Source organism: Mytilus edulis, chromosome 2 (genome assembly GCF_963676685.1).
Source record: "Mytilus edulis chromosome 2, xbMytEdul2.2, whole genome shotgun sequence".
Classification (NCBI taxonomy): Eukaryota; Metazoa; Mollusca; class Bivalvia; order Mytilida; family Mytilidae; genus Mytilus; species Mytilus edulis.
In genome coordinates this window covers 3,541,393-3,551,028 of record NC_092345.1, presented here as the reverse complement: position 1 = coordinate 3,551,028, position 9,636 = coordinate 3,541,393, and positions in this window count along the sequence as shown.

Genomic DNA, 9,636 nt, shown 5'->3' with positions numbered 1-9,636 from the left:
TGGTTTATATAGTATATTAGAAAAGTTTTTTATTTTTGTTTTGAATGATGTCAGTCTCTTACTTCTGAAAGGCTATATCACTGATTCTCTCTTGAAAGGCTATATCATTGATTCTCTCTTGAAAGGCTATGTCATTGATTCTCTCTTGAAAGGCTATATCATTGATTCTCTCTTGAAAGGCTATATCACTGATTCTCTCTTGAAAGGCTATATCATTGATTCTCTCTTGAAAGGCTATATCATTGATTCTCTCCTGAAAGGCTATATCACTGATTCTCTCTTGAAAGGCTATACCATTGATTCTCTCTTGAAAGGCTATATCACTGATTTTCTCTTGAAAGGCTATATCATTGATTCTCTCTTGAAAGGCTATATCATTGATTCTCTCTTGAAAGGCTATATCATTGATTCTCTCCTGAAAGGCTATATCACTGATTCTCTCTTGAAAGGCTATACCATTGATTCTCTCTTGAAAGGCTATATCACTGATTCTCTCTTGAAAGGCTATATCACTGATTCCCTCTTGAAAGACTATATCATTGATTCTCTCTTGAAAGGCTATATCACTGATTCTCTCTTGAAAGGCTATACCATTGATTCTCTCTTGAAAGGCTATATCACTGATTTTCTCTTGAAAGGCTATATCATTGATTCTCTCTTGAAAGGCTATATCATTGATTCTCTCTTGAAAGGCTATACCATTGATTCTCTCTTGAAAGGCTATATCATTGATTCTCTCTTGAAAGGCTATATCATTGATTCTCTCTTGAAAGACTATATCATTGATTCTCTTTTGAAAGGCTATATCATTGATTCTCTCTCGAAAGGCTATATCACTAATTCTCTCTCGAAAGGCTATATCATTGATTCTCTCTTGGAAGGGTTTTAAATACATTCTAATATGAAAAAGATTTCGATTAATATAATGAAATCCAACTCTTGAAAATAAGATTTTTCATATTTATTATTTATTATATGAATTGAATGATCCATGTCTATATATATAGCGGCATTCTCTAGCCTAATACTGAGGGCAATAATTTATATATACAGGATAAATTTGGTCAGTAAGGGTATATTGTTTTAAAAGTTTTTCAAGAGAGTTGTACTTATCAGACGAAGGACACAAACGACTTCATGCAGTTTTTCAAATTTTTGCAATTTTTTCGTTTTTGAAATTGTTTAAAATTTTACTATGACCTCATCCGTGAATATTCAATATTTTATAATAATAAAATCAACTTTAAATCACTGTAAAAGCAAGAAACAAAATCTTTTAAACTGACTAAACTCACGTACGTATTGCTATATGTGTTTCTTTATTCTACTTAGGTTAGAGGTATAGGGAAGGGTTGATATCTCACAAAACAACCCGCCATTTTTGCCAGTCCCAAGTTAAGAGCCTCTGGCCTTTTGGTAGTATGTTTTTTATTTTTTTTATTTTAGTTCATTTATATGTTTTGGAGTTTAGTGAGATGTCCATTTTCACTGAACACGTACACAACTTTATTTAGGGTGTCTGAGGACTTTCTCGTTGCGTTGAAGACCCATTGGTGGCCTTCGGCTGTAGTCGGCTCTTTGGTCAGGTACGGTGTTGTCTCTTTAACATATTCCCCATTTCCATTCTCATATTTAGTTAGTCAAGATCAACTCATACACTTACATGCAAGCACATTGCCCGTGAACACAGTTAGTTCGTAGTGCATTTCCATTTTATAAATTGCAAATTTACTTTGAGGGCAAACTATATCAAAATTATAGAAAAGTCTATTGGCTGTAACTTGTAAATATGGATAATTTTAATTTAGGGGGGTCTGTAATTCAGTTTGACAGCTTCTTTATCTGATTTGATAATAGAAAAATTATCAACAAACCCTCTGCTCTCATTTATTCTTAACTCAGTTCACATCCAAATTATATGGACCCACCACAAATAGTTAAGCGTAGGATTGCTTCATTAAAAAAATCACGGTGGGTATGGTTGTCCTGCGAGAGAACGTACTGTGCTGGTGATTCGGTCCTGACGGGTGCTGGTGATCAATGAAAAAATGTAAACAAAGACGAAAATGATGATTTTTGACGTTTTCACTCATAAAAAATGGAAGAAAACAGTTGAGATTTTTCAATTTCGTTTCTTATGGGTTCATATATAAACCATTAAAAAAATGACCCTCTAAACTGTTTCAGTAAGCGTAACACAAAAATACTCATTTTCAGAAAATCTCGAACTGAAAAAATAAAACAAAAATGCTCATAGAGTCCGCTTTCTATACCGCAATCCACACGACAAAACAATTTGGTGAAAAAACATTGCAATTTATTAAAATTTAGCATTTTCTCAATTTATTCATGTCCTGATACTGTGCTGGTGGGTCCTGTCATTGTGCTGGTGGGTCCTGTCATTTTGCTGGTGGGTCCTGATACGGTGCTGGTGATTTTGGATAAGAAGTTGGTAATATTTGAAACAAATGTTACAAAATCAATAAAATTAGCCAGATAATTGTTGCCAACAGGATCTATGACTCCCATTTTAGCTCTTGTGCATCCATTTGGCTGTTTAATATGTCTTTACAAATGATAACATAAAAGGGCAACATCTTTCGTCCAATATCAGATAACAATATATAGTATCTAAAATAAGATAAAAATTCCACAATACTATATAATTCATTTTATGTGTCAATTTGTTCGAAAAAAGTCGAAAAGAAGAGATTTTTTTAATGTCATGATTATATGTCGCTTTCTAGATCTATGCTTAGCATTTATTTCAGATGACATGGACTCCTCACCCTGATGACCCTGCTGCCTTTCATAACTTTATCCGTATACATATATTAATAGATAACAAAAGGCTGCATGCAACACGTATTTTTGTATTTAAAATGATTCGTTGTAACGAGAATATTTGTGGTGAATGGAAACTGTGAGGGTCACAATCTTAAATTGCTGATAAATGTTGCTGGAACCAGTTTCGTTATCTGATCTGAATTTTCTGAAATGTGCAAGGTAGATAGACATTTTGATTTTTTTACTCGGTAATGAACCATTGTGTTGATCCCATGCTAAACATAACAAAAATCTCTGTACAAAGGTCTGCGAATTTTCTACAAAAATAGTGATTTTATTTTCACTAAATTCTCTTTTTCTACTGAATACAATAATGAACTATAAATAATAATGCTAAAAATTAAAAATGCAAGAAGTTTCCCCTTGATATATGTACAAAATTACATCTCTATTATTCATTGTCTCTGCTGTTTTGATACTATTGCAGTTTGCACATTTCGGAATTGACAGGCCACATGAGGGGTCATAAACCGTACACGAAAAGATAAAATATTGATATAAGTACCTAATTTGCATCTTTGAACCCCCACCCCGGGTTGTTTTTTTAGGAGCATGGGGTGTCTTAAAATGGTCGATTACAGACAGCCGAGTACGCATTTTACTTTCCAGGCGTGTTATTGTTGATTGTTAAAGTCCTGAAAACGGATAGATGGAAACAAAAATGTTTGATATATCTGGCTTTAGATTCAGGTTTATTTTTAATATAAATTAAGGCTACATTTAATATAATAATTCTATGAATTCACAATATAAAAAAATGCAGAAAAAAAAATTAATGAAGTGAAATATCTTAGTAAGGAGTCATTACTACAGAGATGATGTGTTTGACACACAAAACTTAAAAGCTTAGTGAAATTACCAATATTAAAATGAAAGTGTATTTTAGTTGTGTATTTTTTCCATTTACTCATTTTCAATTATAATCAAGGCACATTTTATTTTTATTCATGAAAAATATTTATATATAGAAAAGAAGGACACATTGTTCACTTCCTTCCCCGTAATTCTTTATCAAAAATATTAATTTTTAAATGAAAAAAGCTAAGAAATCTTAATTTTATTAGTGTTCTCTAGGTTATCTCGTCTTCATTCTCTGACATATTCTAGCCTGCCTTTTCATAAAATAGTGATTTTTTTTAGTGTTCTATCGAACTTTCAAAAAAAAATACCTGATAACAGTTTAGACAAAAAAAAATTGTTGGAAAAATCTTACAGCAAGTGATTCTTAAGGGAAAACGGTACTATTTATTCTGCCATTGGCGACAATGTTAACATTTTCTAAATTTACCACTTTTTAAGATAAAAACCTGGATAAAACAGTTATATGTTGTGTTAGTACTTTATTACTCTGTTTTAAAAATTAAAGCCAAATAGTATCATGACCAACTTCCAACGGAGCTTGTTTATGTTATCCATGCACACCGTCATTTTGCACCAAATTTATGAAATTTTGCAAGTCTTTTCGAATAATTCTCTAGAAAATATTTCAATAGGTTTTAAAATTTATATTGTAAATATACACACTGCAGTTATTCATAGATAAATAAAAAATATATTGTACCCTTACATCCAATCACAGCGCTCCTAATTTGACTTCCTTCACCTGCCTTGGGTACACAAAAGGCCAACCTAATGCTGGGAAAATTAAATACTACCGTTTTCCCTTAATAGCTATATGATACATTTTTTCTTTTACAATACAACTTTTAAATCTTACGGGAAACTATTCCAAGCTTTCACTGTAACCTCGCTCTAACTTATCCCCATCCCTCCCCCCCCCTAAAAAAAACCCACCAAACAAACAAACTCGCAATACTATTGTCATTCTTATAGTCAGCACTCAATTGTTCACAAACAAATGTGTTTGAAGCTGCTAAAGACATGATTCAAACGCTCAGAAAGTCCTTTGTTCTATATTTTTGCTCTCAGTTTTTATGCAAAATCTTTTACATTTTTATTTTATGGGTTATACTTCCTTTGGTTTCTTATGGAAATTTGTCCATTGACAACAAACATACCACATCATCTACTTTATATAAGTATTGTATAAATTACAACGTATTTTGGTGATCTTGCAAAATGATCGTTATCCCGAAAATCGTAAACATATTTTCTTATCTTAAAAGGGGCAAGAAGGGTTCCATTAACAGGCCAATAAATAAGATTACAGTTAGTTTAAAAAAAAATATTTAAAAATAGGTGTATTTTTTCTCTCATAATAACAGTAAACAGATTCACAACAATGTCAATTTCAAGAAAGCAGACAACAGCTAATAAGTCAATAACAGTACAGCATCAATGATCTTGAATATATGCCACTTTTAACTAAAATAAAAAAGCACAGAACCAGGACATAGGAGCACAGAACCAGGACCGTTTTTCTTATCACCAGCACAGCGTCAGGACAATTCCGTTTAACGAATTTGCACGACTTTTGCAATATAATATTGTTGTAATATACTTTGCATGGTACTTATGACACATCAGAGAAAAATTAAGCAACACAACAGTCGTTTTATTGCCGTTCTGATACAATGTAAACAAACCCACCAGCACAGAATCAGGACCCACCAGCACCCGTCAGGACCAAATCACCAGCACAGTACGTTCTCTCGCAGGACAACCATACCCACCGTGAAAATTGTGCTAATGGTGTTAACTTGAAAGCTGAATTTAAAGAGATTTTTTTTTACAAAAAAAAAAAAACCAATTCTAATATTTTTTTATGTTTCTGAAAAATCGAAAGATTTAAAGATGACAATAAGATGAACCAGGTCAATGGCTCCAGAAAGGAGTGACATGTGTTGCAATGGAAGAACGTATATACGCACGAATGAAAGAAACGATGATAAAATGGACCGGTTTCACAAAAATATCCATGAATAAGACCGATAAAGGACAACAAGCTGAATGATGAAGCATTCAGTTCTTAACAAGGGTTAATTGAAAAGCTGGTTTTAACGGTCAACTTAAATAATCTCAAAGCACATGGAAACTAAAAACAGGGGATAGAAGAACCTTCATGACAGAAAAATACAAAAACATTCTGACCAATGGCATACCTTTACTTCACCTTTAATAAAAACAAAATTCCACAGTGAAAGGAACAGCAGTAGTGACTTTGCCATTTGATGAATTTTGTGTTGATTTTCTTATATTTTTATGAGCGGTGGAATCAAATTTGTTAGATGATTTAATAAAGTATTTTCATTGACACTGGGGTTAAAATGCTTTGGAGATAAATGGCCTCTTATACTCCAGAAATATATTATAGACACCTGATTAAGTAAAGGTTGTTTTTGAGACAATAGCGATATACTTTCTAAACACATGTATTAGTAGTAAAATCGGGACTGACAAGAAAAGTGGGAGATTCTTCGTTGTAAAGTTCAGTCGCCTTGGCTTTGAAAACTGTAATGAAAAATAATGGTTCAGTTTGGCGTTTCACATGTTACTTACTAAAGCTACGGTCACGCCGGCGATAAGACGAAGACATAGGATACAAAGGTAATTCGAAGAAAAGCTGGTCCTGCTTTCTTCTCAAAGCCTGGTCACAGCACCATAAATGTCAACAAATGAGGGACGATTTCTATTTATGTGACTCTAACTATATCAAGAACTAACAGCTATTTAGTTTGACGTTTTTTTTTGTTTGTTAAAATGTTACTTACCAAATCTAAATCAGTCTTCTGAACAAAAATATGAACAGGATGATTCTATTTAGAAAGAAGTTAATAACACAAGAACAGACTGATTCAATTTCAAAAATATCAATACAATACCATTTTTGTTCGCAAATACAAATGGAAATCCTTGCTTTTATTTTAGGCTGCATTCTTTATAATATATGATGAAATACCAATTAAATAGCACACAATATCATTATACAGGATAACCAGATGCTTCACAGGGCGTAGCTTTATACGACCGCAAAGGTCGAAACCTGAACAGTTGGGGCAAGTATGGACACAACATTCGAACTTAATACAGCTCTGATTTGGATTGTGATTAAATTGTTGACACAGCAAAGGTTTCTGACACAATGAATGTGGTCTAATGAACTTAAAAAAAATGTTTTTGCTTTTGAGCAATATACACTATGCTGTTGAATATTAATCCCCTCAATAAAAATATTTGAAGAAAAATTCTTTTAAATTTCTGAAATCTGAAATGAGAAAATTTTTACCCCCACCCCTCCCCATTTTTTTCACCTCCCCCCAACCCCTTATTCCAAAAAAAAATCTCAATTCAAATTTCTAATGGTATTGGCAACAACAATTACTCATTTAAATTCATCATTATTTTAATAATTAACAGTAACTTCTAAAAATAAATTGACAGCTACACATCTCAAGACAATTATCATTTCTTAATACATAACTTTCAAGCAGTGTAAGGGAGGTAATCTAGTAATCAAACATATATATAACAGTATTCTTTAAATTTTAATTAGATTACCTCCTTACACTACTTTTGAATTGTGTAAATTGTCCTTTTTACCAGAAAAACCCTGTTTCCCCCTTTATTTGCCCCTAATTGCTTAATGATTTGATCCATTTTGTAGTATGGAAACTTGTGGTATAATTTCAGAGAGATTTATACACTTAAACACAAGTTATTGACTGAAAACTACAAAAATACTTATTTGGGACCCATTTTTGCCCCTCACTTGTTGAAACCCCCCTTAGAGCAAGAACCCCAAAACTCAATTCCAGCCTTTCCTTTGTAGTAAGCAACCTTGTCGTATAATTTCAGAGAGATCCATACACTTAAACACAAGTTATTGTCTGTTGTTAAAAAATGCTTGTTTTTGACCCCTTCTTGGCCCTTTATTCCTGGACTATTTGCCCCACAAATTAAAACAAATCCCAATCTTTTACTTAATGGTATGAACATTGTGGTACAATTGAAATACTTATACACAACTTATTGTCCTGAAACTAGATAAATGCTTGTTTTGGGCCCTTAATTCCTGAACCTTTCGGACCATAACCCCCAAAATCAATCTCAACCTTCCTTTTGTGTTTATAAACATTGTGTTACAAAATAGTATTGATTTCTATTTACTTATACTAAAGTTATTATCCAGAAACCATACGTCTGCGGACGCAGACGACGATGTGATACCAATATACGACCGCAAACATTTTTGCGGACATATAAAAATGAAAAAGAGAATTTACAGTAAAAAAGGTGTTTAGAATAAATGTGCTCCCATTGACTGAAAGCAAAAAAAATATTTATTATGGCAACTTTGCGAGGATAACCGAAAATTAAATGAAAAGATAATACAAGATGCGTATCCCATACCACGAATCTTGGATCTTTTAGTTGATCTCCTTTTACCCATGACTGAAAAAAGTAATGTTATAAATTTATTTTGTTTACAGCAGTTGCTGTACTTTGAATCAAAGACAATGGATATGTACAAGATTGAAACTTTAAAACATAAGGCATCTGCATACAAGGTATCCAGTTCAATTACCTGCTGAATATAAAGTACAATAGTGTACACTGTCTATTCCCTATCCCATTCTGTAACATTTGTTGCAGGCAATACAAAAATGGTGTGAACAAGAGATTGTCAAGCTTAGCATACTCATATAGTAACTCAAGAGTATAAGCAAACAGATACTAGGTATGACAGATCCTGAAATTACTGACACCTTACAACTCAACATCGTCAGGCTGGAGCTCAAAAATGAAGTCATTCTTCTCATTAGTTTTTAGAAAAGGGTGACAAACACATGGAAGGACAGGATGGTTATAATCTAGACTCCACTCCTAGATCAAGTGAGGGAAAATGTATTTGTATGCACTTTAATCAATAAACCTTATCGAAATAACAGTATTTGATTACATCACCTGATTCCTGTTTGATACATTACAATTCGATAGATACATTACATGAAGTTAACAAGTAAATGAATTGCAAAACCTCAACACTGATTGATGAACCATAATGAACCATGAGAACAAGGCTTACACCATAAATCAATTAAATTACTATATTTTAATTATGATTTAATTGATTTATACAGATACAGATGTTAATATGTGTTTTGTTCAACTTGTGATTGAAGCATTGATGGGAATCAGCCAGATGTGCAATATATTTCTTTGAAGCACTCAAAGCCTCTTGGTTGGTCAAAGATAGTCAAATCCTGGACTAGCGAACAGACAGGGGCAGATCAAGTCATTTTCAAAAGGTTGTTTCCAACCCAGGATAAAAAGGGGGTCCAATCATATTTCCCAATTCAAAAGAATTGATCATCAAAAAAAGGAGGGTTTCAACTCAAAGACACCCCTCGGATCCGACATTGTTTAAGGTGTTGGCAGGCATCCTTAAGATCTGACGTCTCATTTAAAAGGACTAACCATTTCACAGATGATATCAGATATGTTTCTTACGTCGTAACTACAATCCCCTTCCCTTTCATGAATGTGACCTACCAAATTAAGACTATTTACCAGATTTGTTATAAAATTAGCAACACGACTGGTGTCACATGTGGAGCAGGATCTGCTTACCCTTCTAGAGCACCTGAGATCACCCCCAGTTTTTGATGGGGTTTGTGTTGCTTTTTCTTTAGTTTTCTATGTTGTGTCATGTGTACTATTGTTTGTCTGTTTGTCTTTTTTCTTTTTTAGCCATGGCATTGTCAGTTTATTTTCGATTTATGAGTTTGACTGTCCCTCTGGTATCTTTCGTCCCTCTTTCAGAAATCCATGTATTGTAGTTCCTGAGAAAAATGTGAAGAAAATTTTCAACTTGGCTACTAATGTGTA